The sequence below is a fragment of the Ixodes scapularis genome, unplaced genomic scaffold (genome assembly GCF_016920785.2).
Source record: "Ixodes scapularis isolate PalLabHiFi unplaced genomic scaffold, ASM1692078v2 PGA_scaffold11__112_contigs__length_91849675, whole genome shotgun sequence".
NCBI lineage: Eukaryota > Metazoa > Arthropoda > Arachnida > Ixodida > Ixodidae > Ixodes > Ixodes scapularis.
In genome coordinates, this window is record NW_024609837.1 from 17,503,532 (window position 1) to 17,521,237 (window position 17,706).

At 47.9% G+C, this 17,706-nt stretch overlaps 1 pseudogene; it reads right to left on the minus strand.

The window, feature by feature from the left end:
* Window positions 1–11,042: 11,042 nt before the first annotated feature.
* The window catches only part of LOC115317663, a 78,342-nt pseudogene continuing 71,678 nt past the window's right edge, over window positions 11,043–17,706 (minus strand).

Genomic DNA, 17,706 nt, shown 5'->3' on the forward strand with positions numbered 1-17,706 from the left:
TCGCCCCGCACTGACTCCAGTGGCGGCCTCGTTTTTAGCACTTTTTTGAAAATAGCAAGAGTGCGCGTGCATAACTTTGACAGGCCCTGACGATGCGCGAGAGCGGAGATTCCGAAAAGGCCTAATATGACATCTAACCCCGGAAACGAGGGTTTTTAGCGGTAGATTGAAAATTAATTTCTGCATCCTCCGTTCGCCAACTTGAAAAATAATCTCGATATTCCAGATTTTGAAGGCCAAAAGAAGATGATTTGAGTATTTTTGCTCAAATACAGAACCGCTTGAGTTTCTTTTTAAGAAACCAGGGTGAGAAGCCACAGCACCGTATACTTCGGTAACAAGCTCTAAAATATCGGTCACAATCTCGGGAATATCGGTAACAAACTTCGGATTTCAGTCGTATATGAAAGTGTATTCTCTCTCTCTCTCTCTCTTCCTCCCTCTCGGGAATATCGATATCATCGTCGGTAATTCTTAAAACGGTCTTCAAAACTTTGTTCAGTTACTAATACAACTAACGCCATTCGAAACATCTGAACCCCACTCCGCTCCACTCCACTCTATAAAACTGTTTGAAAGGGTTGAATACCACTTAGCTACCGCTTATAGACCAGTATCTGCTGTGTTCTATGGGCGCAGCCATGTTTGTCTATGCTGACGCCATAACACAGTAGGGGGGCTGCGCTTTTTGTGCGTTTTTTTTAGAAATCTTCGCACATATCGCAGTGAAAGAACGACAGAAAATCAGTCATGAAGCTTCAAGAACAACACCGATGCCAATAGTGAAGTAAGTGCAAACATGGTTTTAAGCGCAGCCCCTCTCTTCACAAGAGCCTGTGTTTGAGATTATTTCTTTTTATCGCTGGGAGCCAGGATTTTGAACACTGGCCTAAATGTTTGACTAAATTGCCCAAGCACAAAGGAGCATGATGCGAGTGTACTTACACACGCTGCACGTGCTGGCCTCTGCAGCAGTAACTGCCCTTACACAAAGGTCTAAAGCCTGGTTCAGACAGTTGCGTTTGACTGCGTTGCGGGCGCGAGAAACCAGGATATCCCTGCTGCTTATATCGCGTGCCAAGATGATTCCTTGAATTGGATTCCACGCTTCATACGAAACACAGATGTGCCGGTGACTCGCATTCGGTTCTCGACGCAACGCAGTCAAACGCACTCAAACGCCAGTGTCTGAACCGGCCTGAAAACAAACGGCAGCTCGCACTCGCGTTCATTAACGCCTTATCTTGGTTATTTACTTCGATTTTTTTATACGAGTGAGGCCAGTGCCATGTAGCGGCGCTGGCCTCGCCTACATTTTGAGCATTCTCTTTAGCTTAACTTAGCAATAGGTCTATTCGTACTCCACTACCGCGTGAAAGCATGATACAATTTCGAAAGTTTCGAGTCCGAAGTTCATCTACACAAAAAGTATTTCTAGGTGTTTTATTTTGCACTAACTTTTTTTTTCCCTTTTCTTTGACGAAGTGTGCATTAAAGTACGGTTGCGAAAAAGCAAAAGACGTTTAAAACACGCCGTAACGCCGAATTGGAGCGCAGCTGTTGAGCAGGAAGAGGGAAGGGTACTTAGGGGAGGGTATACCTCTCCTCCCTCCTCCTCACCTTCTCATCCTCCATGCTACTCCTCCCCTCATCCTTCAAGCTCCTCCCCTCCTCCTCCTCCCTCGCCCTCCTCCTTCCTCCTCCTCCCCCTATGTATATTTCTGGGCGCCGCATTTCAGCGCGCTATTCACAGCGTATTCGGGGGAGGGGAGGGGGGGGGGGGGAGGGAGCTGTGTGATATGCCGGGCAGAGATCCCGCATCCTCAGATCAAGCTCGTACCTAACGTCGGCAAGGAGAAGAGAGCGCGTGCACGCACGTGCTGAGAGCGGACGCATGTTCTATGGGCTCCGCAGAAAATCGTCCTTTTTCTTAGAAAATTCCTTTTCTGTGCGGTGAAAAGTGTTGGAGAAGACAGAGCTAACGTTCCGGTTTCGCTCGATACCAATTTCATGCCGGTGAGCCGAATCTTTCTCATTTCAAGGACATTGTCACGATTCTGGCCCACGGAGGGCCTGTTAACACTCGTTAGGCTTCGCGCCGCAGGGCGCGCCGCACCGAGCTTCTCGGAGCGGCCGCCTAGCTAGGCCTATCGCGTGGCGGTCGCCGTCCTGGTGGGGGCTGAAAGCTGAAGGATGGATACAAGGACCCAAGAAACTCCAGGTACCGGTCAAGTGATCGGCTATAACCCAGACGAGGTGGCGCATGGATTTATCAACCCGGCGCAGCGGCCACTCCGGGATGATGGAATCAAGGATGCCACCTTGGGGGACCAGGAGGACGGAGGACCCGGCAACGGCTGGGTGCAAGTACTGATGCAGAAGAAAAAGAGCAAGAGGGAGACACAAGGCCTCGAGAAACAAGTTCGAGATGAAGCCGGGGGAACAACGGCGGAGAATTTCAAGTCGAGGAAAACTCTGAGATTGCCCAGTCTCAGAGTCTACAAGCACAAGGTCATTATCAAACCTCATCGGGTCGCGGTGGACCTGAAGCGGTACAGGAGCCTGATCGGGGAAGCGGTCCAGAGCTCCCTGCCGAGAGGATTGGACGAGAAGACTGTCGTAAGGCTGCTGGAAGCACAGAATACAATCATGGTTTGTACGGACGAATGGAGCGAAGCGGAAGCCGTCGCAGGTATCAAGAAACTGAATTTTCCTGTCGGCGTGCTAGACGTCGAAGCGTATCATGTCTCCCCGAGCGAAGATGCGTGCCGCGGCGTCATACATGGTGTCCGGCCTGACCTGACTAACGAACAGATTCGACAGAAAACCAGAGCTGTGGGATACGAAGTTCTAGAAGCAAGGAGGCTAGGGAAGTCACAGTCTGCGGTAATCGTATTTGCGGGGAAGAAGGTACCGTTCACGGTGAGCTTCAATTGGCTTGAGACTCCTTGCTTTATCTATAAGAAGACTAGGGCGGCCTGTCTGAACTGTGGTGAAGTGGGCCATCGGACCGACGTATGCAGCAAGCCGGAAGGATTTGCGTGCTCGGCGTGCAGGGCCACTGAGGTCGGTGAGGACCATGAGTGTGTGCCGAAGTGTACCTTGTGCGGGGGGGCCCACAAGACCTACGACAGACACTGTCCGGAGAAGTTCTACAAGGAGACTAAAAGCAGGGAGCCTAGACGGAGTCGGGGGAGACGTCGCGACGGCGCGCAGCACGTGCGGTGGCTTTCGAGAGAGTCGGGACGGAGCGTGTCAGACTCGCGCACCCGCTCGCGCAGCCGGTCCGCCAGCTGTGGGAGAAGCGCGTCTCGAGATATGACTACATTCAAGCGGCGCCCGCAAAAGGGCAAGCGAAAAAAGAGCAAGCGAAGCACCTCTCTGGAAGGGATCTTCACTGATCCAGGCAATCGCAAGAAGTGGCCGGAACTCCAAAGGGTCGGGGATCAGGAGTCGAGGAGCACGTCCCAGCCCAAAGGTGGAGGGGCGAGCAGCAACGGAGCGATACAAGACCTGCGGAGGAACGTGACCCACTGCAAAAAGACCATAGAGGAACTTTGGAACAAAAGAGAAAGAACCGGGGGAGTCTCGGCAGAGCAAGTACAAGCGATCGTGGAGACGACCGTTCAGCGGGCGATCCAGGGACTTCAAGAATTCTTCACCAGCCAACTGATGCAGCTGACATGCAGGGTCACCGAGCTGGAGAAATTAGGAAAGACTCTTGAGCAAAACCAAGAGAGCCTCTTCAGGCAGTTCGTCTCGAAGCGGAGAAAAACGGGCGAGCCTCTACGGGACGCAGAAATTTCGGACGCAGAATCATGCGCAAGTCAGCGAAGCCAAGTTTGAAAGTGTGGCAGTGTAACTGCAGGGGGATGGGTCGGAAACAGGCGAGCCTTAGCCTGAGGGTGTCGCTTGAACCCAATCCCCCGGCGGTGATACTGCTGCAGGAGCCGGGCAAGAAACCAGTGAAGATCAAAGACTATGCTACAATTGAGGGCGACCAATACGTCGCGACGCTTGTGCACAAGACCTACGCAGCCACGAGACTAGACTTGGATGGCTGTGAGGTGTCGTGCTGTCACATTGTGATCATCCCAGTGAAAAAAGGGGATCGGGGTGTACATGTGGTGAACGTGTATGGAAATCCAAAGAACCATAAGACGGACTACAGGCGGCTCATCGCGAAGGTGGTCAAGGAGGCGGGGAAGGACCCTGTAATTATTGCGGGAGACTTCAACGCCCCTCACCCGGGATGGGGTTACAAGTACGTTTCTCCGAAAGGCAGAAGGCTGGCGGAAAACATCAACCAGGAACGCCTAACATTGCTTACCGAGGTTGATCAGCCAACCAGGACGGGCACGAGCTCATGCAGAGGCACCTGTCCGGACCTGACGCTTGTCAAGAACGTGGCGAACGCTGAGTGGACTAACCTCATGGAGCAACTCAGTAGCGATCATTGTATCCTCGAAACGACTATTCACGAGTCCGGATACACAAGAAAGACGGGAAAGGCAAGAATAACGGATTGGGACCGATGGCGAAAACAGAGAGGGAAAGGTGCAGCTAGCATCGAGAACATCGAGGATTGGTCTTCGGAGGTGATCGCCAGTTTCAAGCCGTTCGTGGCTGAAGTTGAACTCTCAGAGAAGACCCCAGCAGTGGACACGCGTCCGCTTCATCTTTGGGAAGCACGACGCGGGCTGACCAGGAGATGGAAGAAACAGCGCTACAACAAGAAGCTGAGGAAGAGGATTCAAGCACTCACAAAGCTGGCCGAGGACTATGCGGTGGACTTGGCTAGGAAGAACTGGTATGGCCTGTGTGACTCTATACGGGGAAGCCTAGGCACGGCTCAGGCATGGAGGATGCTTAGGGCCTTAATCGATCCGAGTAGGGCAAAGGCGGTGACGGGCGGCCGTTTAGCGGAACTGATACATAAGTTACCCGGGGACCGCAAGCAGATCATGGATCGGCTGCCGGAAAGGTATTTGTGTTTGGAATCCACAGGAGAAATCGTGGAGTATGAAGGGCAGGAAAACCCTGAATTAGACAGGCCAATTACTGTCGCGGAATTGGAGTATGAGCTCGGGGTTATGAGGAAGGGCGCAGCACCCGGACCGGACTCCCTCACAGCGAAACTCCTCTACAACTTAGGGGAAGGGGACCTGAAAGAGCTGGTACGCCATTTCAACGAACATTTCTGGGAGCGCGGGCTTACTCCAGATAGTTGGAAGGTTGCTGACATTCGCTTCATTCCAAAACCCAAAAAGGAGCTCAAGCTAGAAAATCTGCGGCCGATTTCGCTTACATCTTGCCTGGGCAAGGCGTTCGAACGAGTCATAAACTCCAGGGTTATGAAATATCTAGACAAGGAACAACTCCTTCCGAACACGCAGTTCGGGTTCAGACCTCACACATCGACGCAGGACATACTCTTGTGGATATATAAGGATATACTGGAGAATCCGAGGAGCGGCCAAACGAGATGCCTTCTAGCTTTAGACTTGAAAGGCGCGTTTGATAATGTTTCGCACGAAAGCATACTTAGGGGTCTCAGCACAATTAACTGCGGGAGAAGAACCTTCGAGTATGTCCGCAGTTTCTTGACGGACAGGACAGCCACGTTGACGTTGGGAAGTATGCAATCTGGGACATACAGACTGGGTTCCAGGGGTACGCCGCAAGGGGCAGTACTTTCCCCGTTGCTGTTCAACCTTGCGCTGCGGGGTCTACCAGAAGCGCTGAGGGCGGTTCCGAACGTGGAGCATGCCATCTACGCGGATGACATCACCCTGTGGTGCAGGGAGGGCAGTGACGCGGAAATAGAAGAGAAGCTTCAGGCGGCGGCGGATATCGTCGGAGAGTACGTTATGAGATGCGGGCTTAAGTGCGCCCCGGAGAAATCTGAGCTTCTTGTCTTCCGAAACCCTCGCGATAAGCTAGTCGACCACATTGACGTGGTGATAGATGGGGTCCGGGTCCCAAAACCAGTGGAGGTTCGGATTCTGGGCCAGCTTCTACAACAGGGGAGGGGGAACAAGTCGACTATCGACAGACTGGACGCCATGACCACGCAGGTGTGCGGTATGATGAGGCGAATTAGGAACCGTAGACACGGTATCAAGGAGAAAGAGGCAATACAGTTGGTCCAGGCCTTCATTATTGCCAGACTGACGTACGGCACTCCGTACCTGAACTTGAACAAGGCGGAGATGCAAAAGCTAAACGTACTGATAAGGAGAGCGTACAAAAACGCGCTGGGGCTACCGGAGCGTACGGCGACCGAGAAACTGCTTAAACTTGAGGTGCATAACACCATAGAAGAACTTCATGAAGCTCAACTAGTGTCACAGCTGAAGCGACTCTCTTCCACAGTGAATGGAGCGTGGCTTCTGGACAAACTGGGAATGGCAGTACCCGGCGGTTCTCACGGGCCCGGAGACGCGGGGGAAGAGCTGCCGGCTGAGACCCGGCAGAGATTCACGATCAGTAGAATCCCCCGCGACATGCACCCGGATAGGAATGCGGAACGGAGACAAGCGCGAGCGGTGGCCCTAGCGCGTTCCTGGGACAGCAGAGAGGGAACCCTGTACGTGGATGGGGCCGGTCCGGTGCTGGGGGTGGCTGCAATAGCGGTGGCCAGTGCGCAAGGGCAGATCAGACGCGTCGCCTCCATACGAGCGCAGACGGTTGAACAAGTGGAGGAGGCGGCCATAGCGTTGGCGGTGGTTTGCAATCCTCGTGCGACGATAATTTCGGATTCACAAAGAGCTTGTCAAAACTTTGCGCGAGGGGTCGTGGGTCAACCAGCTCTAAGGCTCCTCCGCAAAACCGCAGTAGAGGGAGTACATCTGATCTGGACCCCCGGCCATATGGGGCAAGTCGGAAACGAGGCGGCGAATGCTGCGGCCCGAGGTGCGTTATACCGGGACTCGGTTCTGCCCCAGAGGGATCTGGACAGTGCGCTCACTTTCAGTGAGGCCTTAAAGGCTCTACGAACACATAGGGCAGAATATCCTGGGCCGGCCAAAGGTCTCAGCAAAGAAGAAGAGTTCACGTGGAGACGACTTCAGACGGACACATTCGTCACACCGATCCAGCTACATCTGTGGTACCCAGAGCGGTACGCCACGGCGGACTGTCCCTTCTGTGGTGAGCCCTGGGTGGGCGTTTATCACGTTGTCTGGGGATGCAAGAACCTCCCAGGACTGGCTCCAGTCGAGGAGCCCAAACTCCAGGAGTGGGAAGCGGGACTCAAGTACGCGACGGCTAGCGAGCAGAGGCTGCTCGTGGCCCGAGCACTCCGAGTTCACTCCGCACTTGGAGCCCCGGAATAGGGGCACACAATCACTCTCTCCTTTTTCTTCCCCTTTCTCCCCTTCCCTTTCCTAAATCTTTCAACTCAATAAAGTTTTTCAACAACAACAACAAGGAGAAGCGATCTTGATGGTGTGGAATGCACGTTTCTGGAGCAGTGTGGAAGCTTTAACATGTGTAATATAGTAAACGCGTTAGCGTTCTCTTTTAAGCCATATTCGAGACAAAGTAAACCCCACGAGCGAGTCGTACTGCAGCAAACTGGCGCTGCTCCTGAGGAACTCATGGCGTGGTGGCATTCCAAAAGAGCTTCACAGACCGTCACCAGACGCAATTTTGAAATCTGTTTATTCGTTCTGATATTAGTGTTCTTCATTTTTCTGCCGTCAGCCCAGAACCCCTAGTCTAGCCTACATTTCCTCAAGTGCCGACACAACACAGATCACATATAAGGAAAGGAAATAAGTGCAAACATTTCGTTTCCGTAGCCCTTTAGAGAGGTAGTTTTATAGGCCCAACCACGCTCAAGGTCATGTCCTCAAAGTCCTCAATGTTGAAGTGCCAACGAGCTCAAAATACGATTATACTACAGATCATTCAACCAGACCGGGTAACGCCCGTGACTGAAGCTTAATGTCGCGTAATGAAGATCGCATAAGTGCCAGTTCCATAAGCTCCGTTCGCGTAAGTTCGTAAGGAAAGTAGAAATTTGGGCTAGTTGGTTCATGATCAGTATATACACCAACTCATGTTTACAAACAAACCGTAGCGCCCCTGGCGGACGCCACCGGCGCCGCGCATGCGCGATGGGGGTGTGGGCAAAAAGCTCGCCGTCGCCCATAAACAAACCATTGGAACGCGATGTTGTCGGCGTCCGTGTGAGTCCCCCTGCCCTTTTTTGCGTTCGAATCGGTGATTCTACGTCTTCTTGGCGATGTCTGACTACTTGAGCGGCGTCACCGAAATTACCGAGGCTCGTTACACCGCAAAACGTCGCGTGAATATAGTGACATGTGGCGATTCATTCCGCGTGGACGCGGCAGTATGTACGCTACAGCCCGATTCGCATGATGAGATTTCGTTCGCAATTTTCAGTCGCGACGCCGCTCGGGCTGCAAAAGCGTGAACCGTAGCTGAGATGGTCGACGTTGATACTGAAAATCGCAAGCAGAATCGGACCAAGTGAATTAGGCATAACAACTCGGTGATGGCCACTGGTAACAATAATCAACATCTCCTTGTATCTACTGTTTACATCCAGCCTGCTTACCAACCTTCAAACTTTAGTCTTTTGAGGCCTGCACTTACTTCTTATCGCAAGTACCGGGCCAACAATTGGTCTACGGGCCGGCGTCGTAAGAGCAGACGACAAACGGAAACGTTTGAAAGAGCAGACGACAGTTCGAACGATCCGGCCGCCGTTTGAGATTGAAGACACACTGAACGTTGTCCGCACATGGTTCGCACAGCTTGACGGTTTTCCGGCGTTCATGTTGGAAGAAAACAAATAAATCTGATGACCACAAGCATCCGTGAATTCAATCCAAAGTGCTTCCCGTCTTAGCAATCGTAGTCCGACGGCGTCTGCTTTTCCCTTTTCACGGCACATATCCAGATTCTCGGACGGACCGAGCACGTGAAAACTGACCTTCAAACTTTTCTCCACACTTTTGGTACGGCCCCAGTTCCGGCGTTTTGACGAGAAGGCAGGTTTTTGTCTGGTTCCTTTCAAAACAACGCAGGAATACACGTCTGGCATGGGGACTTCTGCCCACAGCCCCAGACCGGAAGTGCGACCGACGCGCCACCACCGCGCCGTGACGTAACAGAGATGAGTTCGTGTATACAGCGCCAAAAAACAACAGGACAAAGAGGGGAGTAAACAGGACGAGGCGCACTCGCAACTAAAGTTTATTTAGGAAAAAACACATAATATATAGGCCGTTCAAAACGCCTATTCATCCCATCAATCCAGGAGACCTCTTGATAAAATCAAACTCTTTCCCTGAGAGGGCAAGAGAAGGCTCGCTAACGCATTCATCTCCCTTTGCTCTAATCGCAAACGCCTCGTGCACTTCTCGGCATATTTTATCTTTATATTTCGCCAGAACCTTCAGATCATGCAAAACTGGTGAGCACGGGCAGCGACTACAATGAACAGCTAGATTACCAGACGGGCTTGCTCTCATAGCTGCCGCATGTTCCCGTGCACGATCATTGACACATCTGCCAGTCTGGCCGATGTACACGGAGCCGCAAATCAGCGGAATTTCGTGAACCACTCCGACGGCACACTCAGCGTATTTGGTTTTGTGTTTTGTGATGCACTGCTCCATGTCTGTCTGGGGATTATTGATTCTACGGCACAAGCGTGCCATCTTTCCCTGAGCTGAAAATACTACGGGTACTCTAAACCGCTGTGCAACGTTCTTTAAATTATGGGACATGGCATGCAAGTACGGAATAATTACCGGTTTCGTTTTCGGCTTCTGTCTTGCCCGATTAGTAGCCCCTTTGAATTTTTTGAACAATTCATCCGCAACCTCAGTCAGGCATCCTTGAGTTAAACCTGCCTTCTGCAGGTGTGAAATCTGTAGATTAAAGCTGTCTTGCACAGAATTTTCACAAGATCGTTTTAGGCTTTAGGGCCATCTCCAAACACGTGCTAGCAATGCCCCTTTTTACTAATTTTGCAAGCCCGTCTGGTAATCTAGCTGTTCCTTGTAGTCGCTGCCCGTGCTCACCAATTTTGCATGATGTGAAGGTTCTGGCGAAATCTAAAGATAAAATATGCCGAGAAGTGCACGAGGCGTTTGCGATTAGAGCAAAGGGAGATGAATGCGTTAGCGAGCCTTCCCTTGCCCTCTCAGGGAAAGAGCTTGATTTTATCAAGAGGTCTTCTGGATCGATTTGATGAATAGGCGTTTTTAACGGCCTATATATTATGTGTTTTTTCCTAAATAAACTTTAGTTGCGAGTGCGCCTCGCCCTGTTTACTCTCCTCTTTGTCCTGTCGTTTTTTGGCGCTGTATATCATGAAGCTCGTAAGCGCCGCAGCTGAAGCTGGCGTGACCTGACGTGCTTGACGTCGTCCTAAGCGTCATGCAGTCCTTGAGGTCGCCCTTGAAGTCGTCCTAGAGGTCGTATCAGACGTCGTCTTTCCCGTCGTTTTCTAGGACGTCGTCCTTGAGGTTGAAGTAGAGGTTCTTCTGGAAATCATCCTCTAGGTCGTTCTGGAGGCTGTCCTAGAGGTCATCCTAGACGTTGTTCTTGACATCGTCTAGGAACTGCAATAAGATGCAATAAGAGTAAGATGACATCCTCTAGAGCGTCATCCTTGACGTCGCCCTAGACGGCGTCCTCGAGGGAGGCCTAGCGGTCGTATAAAGGCCGTTTTTAAAGTCTTCCTAGACGCCGTCCTTGAAGTCGTCCTAGAGGTCTTCCAAGACGTTGCCTTGAGGTCTTCTGAGAGGTCGTCCTTGATGCCGTCCTTCACGTCGTCCTTGACGTTGTTCCAGAGGTCGCCCTAGAGGTAGTCCTAGAGGTCGTCCTCGACGTCGTCCTACACGCCCACCTTGACATCGTCTTCGATGTGTGCACGGTATGTTACAATGATTTCCTAACCGTAGAATTTGCTTTCGTAATAGTTTTCGCTAACGACATTCCTGTAAAGCTACCGCACATCCTCGCGTTTGGTAAGATGAACGTGCATGTAAATTTTTTGCTTAATAGTTTCTCCTAATCTGCAAAAAGAAAACAAATTTACTAAGAAAACTCAAGAATAACACTTGAGAGGGAAACTTTCGAAGCGTACGGCATAAGAAAGAGGGGAGTGGCATAGTGCGTTGGTGCACCGTCACTGCATGTGTCCGATTAAAAGTTGGCCTTCCTGCGCCGGGAGCATGATGACCTATAACCAGTGTTATCAATAAAAAAACCAGTCGTAATTAGCGCTAAATATAGTCGTCTGCTTTGTCCCTATTTTTGAGGCGCTTATTCTTCTTTCGACGTACAGACTAGCCCGATTATTATTTCGTGACGATACACTCGCCGTTAAATATAAATACACCGAGTAGAAGAACATACGCCAACGTGCGCAGTCGCACACTTTCTGAACGTGGATTACTCTAAAACCCCAAAATATAACGTAAAGAAAGACTTCAACTCGGCATCATTCAAAGAAGCTTTCGACCTTAAAAGAAAAAAGAACTACAGATACGGAAAGGGGTAACGTTGTGAGAATATATTTACGAAATCAGGATACGGCAAGAAGCTAAAAAATTTCTTATCGAGCGAAAAAAAAAAATAAAGACCGGAAACAGTGAATGGTCCTCGAGATTAGAACACGAAATAAAACAAAAAATGAGTGCATCCAAAAGTGATATATGAAGTAATTCGCTTCATACATTTTTATTGTTTTTCTTTTTTCTTTTTTTTTTTTATGCGGGAGCTGCACTGCGTCGGCGCACATTCGTTCAAAACTCCGGCGTGTGTGCGTTGAATAAATGAAGGCGTCCCAAAGAAATGGCGGGGATGGCTGTAGGAAGTCGCTGGCGCCACAACGAGATGCTCAAAACAAAAGTGAATATTGCCTTCCTCCAACTTCTGTTTGTGCGTATTATCCCGCATGCTTTACTTAGTGATAGATGCATAGAAGTCTGCCCAAATTAAAATTTAGATGTGTGTTCTTTTTCAAACATGCGTGGGCTTCGCGAGCACTGCGTAGAACGCTAAATATTCCGCGAAATGTGGCTGCTGGGTGGTAAACAAGTCTTGTGTCCTGCGTAGCTGAATTTTTTATCGCTAAATTTCTGGTTAGCGTTTCTTTGACTTACCAGTTGTAGTGGTAGATTTGCATTTCCGAGGGGCAGGACAAAGTGGTGGTAGCTTTTATCAACTAAATATAGAGCTTTTTTTTTGTTTTTTTTAGGCTCCACCGATTTATTTTAAAAGCCAGTTAAGGATGCACGAATGCGATCTGTGCAGATGAGCTGTATGTCCAGGGGCACATAACACAGTGTGAAAATCGTCAGAATAATTAACTAAATATATTTTTTTTATTTATTTAAGATAAAACAATGGTTCCAATCAAAAACTTGGTTAATATCATCAAACACCACTAAATAAGATGATTTTGGAAATATTTGGAGCGTGTGGAACGGGCAGTAATGTGCTAAAGTCACCAGTCATGCAACATGCGCCAAATTACTGGTATGAAAAAGCAACCCGGGGAGCGGTTTCTTCTCGTTTCTCATTTTCTGCGTTTTAGCAACGCCAGCGTTGTTCCTCCTTTGGAAGTGTGGTAGCTTTATAGAAACCAGTTCGCTTCCCACCTGCGCCAGATTTTTCTAATCTTTATTTTTATTTTTAATGGTTTTCGATAAACCTCAGCAAGCTTCTCTAGAGACGATTTGCAGCAGCTGTGCATTGGCGCCGGCATAACCGACCTTCAATTTGTGTTTCCACTTTATCCGTTTACTTCACTTCATCATTACCATTACAGGCAGTGTTATTACCACTTTAGGTTCTTCCGTGTCCTTCTCTCCACTTTGACCTTTGTCGAGGCTCGTCCTCTTCCACGTCAGTGGCTCGGCATCGCGGTGTTGCTCGAGAATGTCGGTTATGTCGGCTGCAATCTGAATCGTGTGTAATGTGTCTATAGTTTCCTTCCGTCGCAACAAGGATTTACAAGATATCTCCAGAAATATTTAAGAACATAAATACGAATTAATATTGACAAAAACCTACTTAATTAGAAATAAAATAATGATTTAAAAACTAAATTTATTTCAATACAATAAAATAAAAACGCGCATTGAAGTGCTTCGTTTTCTTGAATTAATTTTCTGAATGCATTCTCATTCCTTGAGCTTGATATACGATGCTTAAATGTCCACATCGTCGAGTGCTTTGGGTGTGCACATGGATGCGCATGGAGGAGCCTTTCTACAGCTGTTCTTGCCTTGTGTCATGGTGTTATCGTAGGTCACTTTGTTTTTCTTGTCTACTTGTGTTGGTGAGCATTTGACCGAAAGTCGTTGTGGGTGTTTTAACGCCCGTTAGCTAGATTAAACAAGCACACGTGGGGACGTCTCTCCAAAAAGCGGATATCGTCAAAAAACATTGTAATTCAACGGGCCGGCTGCCTTTGCAAGCAGTGTTAACAAACTGAGCTTTCGATTCGGTGACGTTTCGTTGGTAAAAAAAATGATTTCACAAATACATTATGTATAAGAAACGTACGATCATCTGCAAGACTCACGCACCGGTAGCAATCCTCGTTTGTGATTAAAAAAGCAAAAAAACGGTAATCCATCAAACTTGCGCGGCGCACGCAGGTCAATCTACTTACTATTTTGAGCGATCATAAATATTCAATTTGGGTATCTGTCTTTGTAAACAATAGTAGCGGTAAGCTGAAAGAAAAAATAAGCAATATAACCTTGGAATTTGATGATCCGTATCTATAAAGGGCGCTTCAATAACGAACGCGAGTTCATCACACCATTCAGACGTCGCTTTCTTGAATTGACACCACATTTATGGGGTATCAACGGAAATGTTTGGCCATAAGAATAATGCACGCGCTTTTATCATAGCCTGGTCGCTTAGAAACACCGAGTGCCACCCCATCTGTTCATTTCGTCTATGAGGATTCGCCGCAACCGCTCGGCACAGTAGGCCAATGTTTTTACATCTTCGTTTTTTTTCCCCACATACCGTGCATGGCGTTCGATACGAAATGAATATTTATAACTACGTGAGTAAGCCGTATCCATGGTTTGTTTTCATTCCCTTTATCGGGCAGCTAACCATCCACAATTCCGCCGCGCATCGCAGCTTTGACCATACCGAGAATGGCTGAAAGATCTCTTTTAGAGCGCAGCTCAGGTGCCCCTTTCCGGCTTGAGCGGCGTCGCCGTCGCCGTCGGCGTAATTGTGAAGTCACGTGACCCCCCCCCCCCCCCTCCGAGGTCACGTGACCCTCTGAGGTCACGTGGCGTCCGTGGCGGAGTAGCAGGCAGGATGACTAGGTGAGGAGGAGGGAGGAGGGGTATACCCTCCCCTCACTACCCTTACATCCTCCTCCTCAAGAGCTGCACTCTAATTCGACGTTACAGGGAGCTGTAAATGGCTTTCATTTTTTTCTTCCCATTAGCCATCCTTCTCACCAAATTTGCATAGTCGCTGCTTTGCTTCAAACGTAGTTCTACACGTGCATTGACATATCTGAACAAGTGAACCTACCGTTTTCCGCAAAGTTATTGAAGTTGATCTGAGAGACTGGGGTTCTCTACAGAAAACACTGAAAACGTGACGTCACATGCTAATATTGGAAAATTTTGATGCACTACAGCCTCCTCCCGACGGGTCGCAAGAAGTTTGGTAACGTGAAATGAATACTGGTTAAAGTCACGTCAGCGACACGAAACCATTTTGGCGGAAAATAATATACGTGTGTTTTTTCCACGGCCTGCTCGACTTTGCAAGTCCTACAACATGTGAAGTCACGTCACCACAAAGCGCGGGAAAGTTGAATGTTGTTTTGGCATCACCTGTATGCGCCGTTCTTTTCAAAAAAACTATTTTGAATTTAGGGATAATGAATAGCACACCGCCTAAAGTAAAGCCTGTCTTTTTTTTTTTTGTAAATGTGCTTACTTCTGATAGATAAAAAACAAAACACCGGAGCTTTCCTCTTAAGCTCATTAAATACTCGCTATGCAGTTACTGACAGAGGAGAGTAGACTGAGGGTCTCTATCCTTGCCCTTTTGCCAACTTTCCGGGCATAGAAAGTGCCGAGACGGCGCAAGAGTTCAGACTAAGAATGCGGGACCTAGCAACTCTCAGAGCCACAGCACTCACAAAGAAGCACGAGAATGCTTCGTGTATAAAAAAAAAAATGCAAATGAGAATGGCTCCAATTATCAGGAAAGAAAAAACAAATGAAAGCTATAAAGTTGCGATGGGCCATCTGCATCTTTTAACACAAATTGTATCGGTTATTTTTATATAAATAAAACTTGAGCCTCGATTTGAATACTTTAGTGTCCATTGACAGATATCAAATTTACTGTGAACTGCAGTGATAAAAGAATGACACCAACAATTCTGGTACCGTTGCAGAATGGCAAAAAAACAAAAACAAAAACAAATATGGACTTCAGTTATACTCAAAACTCAGCTCTCAATTATTAATTCATTAACGAGGTAATTAAAACCAATGCACGTCCGATGGGACGAATATTAATCTTCGTAAAATAAATCCTTAGCGGTTAGACATGTAATATACAAATACCACTCGACGGAGAAACTTGCTACAACATTATTATCAGTCACGTCGGGGAGATCTTCATGCTGCTGGTAGAGCCACCAAATGGGCTACGCTAGAGTATCGACAATTCGTTGCCCGATCTTCTAGTGGGCGCCGCCATTTTGGTGCTTAGTGCAGAGCAGACACAACTGTCGATCGTTACATTTAAAAACACGACTTCCTCAGCTTTTGATAAGGAGTTAGGAAGCTCAGGTCATATTATGTTGCTCTCTCGTGAACTGTTTTAACATTTATGGAGGACTGACAAGTATTTCTCGCGATTTAAGAAAAAAATATTTCACATAATTGGAAACTTTCGTTACTCTGAAGCGTAGATTTCCAGTGGCTCTAATATCTGGGAAGTGACTAGATTACTTTCTAAAATGAATGCATCATTGCAGTGCATCATTTTTTTCAGTCATTTTAATCGAAATAGACTAATTCTTGAGCTAAGTTGTTATAGCTGTAATCAAATTACATTTAAAAAGTCATCCACCCAGTAAACATTACAGTAATACTGTAATGTTTACTGGCTGGAAATGACTTGGCGTCATTTTTTATCTTTGTCTGGAGACTACGTTCGTGGCTCCGAAAGCACCACGTGTGGATCCAGTTCCGGGAATCACAACGGAGAGCAGCTAAAATTGACCAATCAGCAGTCGTTCTAGGAAAGTAAGCGGTAGCGGAAGTCGGACATCACGTTTGCGTTGGAGATCCGCCAGTTCCGGGTTCCGGGCACGACAGCATTTCCGGGTCTCCGGCAAGTTGGGGCCCGTGTCTCGTAATAGGACACAGATCCGATTCGCCAACATGATTTTTTTTTTTTCATCTACGCCGGACTTTGGACGTGATCGGTGAAATGGTAACCTAAGTAGTAACACGGTTCAAATGTCTTCCCTAAAGTTACGATGCAGTATACTAAATCTTTAGATGTCTACTCAAAAAATAAATTATATCCTAGATTTAAAAAAAAAACAAAAAACCAAACCTGTTTAAAATTCTTTTTAACGCGAAATTAGAGTGCCGCCCTTGATGAGGAGGGGAGGGTATGGAGGATAGGGTATGCCTCTCCTCCCCCTCCGTACCCTTCCCTCCTCCTCCCCTCCCATTTAGAGGGACATTTTCGCGAAATTTGGTAAAACTTTTTGCTTAAATTTTCTCTAAAAGTATCGGGAAATGTAGCGAAACTTCACGAGCTACATTTAGAGGGAAATTTAACGAAAATTTCTCCGCTAAATTTACCGGAGAAATTGACGTCGCGTAAGCTCAGCTCCAATTTAGTTTCAACCTAAATTTAGCGGAGCAACTGGGACGTCCCATAATGCAACGCGCACGGTTACGCCGACGTCGCTTTTAGGCACCCGTTTCTAAATTGAGCGACGTCGGCGTCGCCGACGCTGACGCCGACGCCGACGCCGTTTAACCCGGAAACGGGCGCCTAAAAGCTGCGCTCGAAAAAGTAATTGAAACTTAAAGATCATGTTGCAGTTATCTAAACAAAAATTTGTGAATGGAGGAATGGCGCCAACGGCTAATATATTTTCTTAATCCTAACTGCTTTCATAAAGACTACTCCACACTTCGGTTCTAGTATATGAAAATGTGTTTTGTTAACTTTCCCTCTAAATTTGCATTCAGGGCAATGGCGGTTTCCGAAGTGTCCGCTTCGGCTTTGGAAGGCAGAGGGGCTACCAATTGAGTTTGTAGACTCGGTAGAAAAGAAAAGAAAAATGTCAAGGTGCGTTTTTGAGGTGAATGCCAACAATTTAATAATAACGTGCTTCAATTTCCATCGAAAAATTGCAAGGGCTGCAGTTGGAGAAAAGTAAAGTCAAGATACAGCCTAGTTTAGACTACAGGTACTTTATTGATCATCAGTTGAAAAAGGGACCTCTATATCATCCGATGGAGTTACATGAAGGGTGTCTATCAGCACTAAAAAAAGTATTTTGTTAGATAACCTCGGCACACAATTAGTTTTGACAACCAAATATTTTTCTTGTATATTCGTTTTGTGTTATGTCGGTAGTCCTTTTTAATGTCTCATCAATTTTCACCGGGAGCAGTTTGGTGT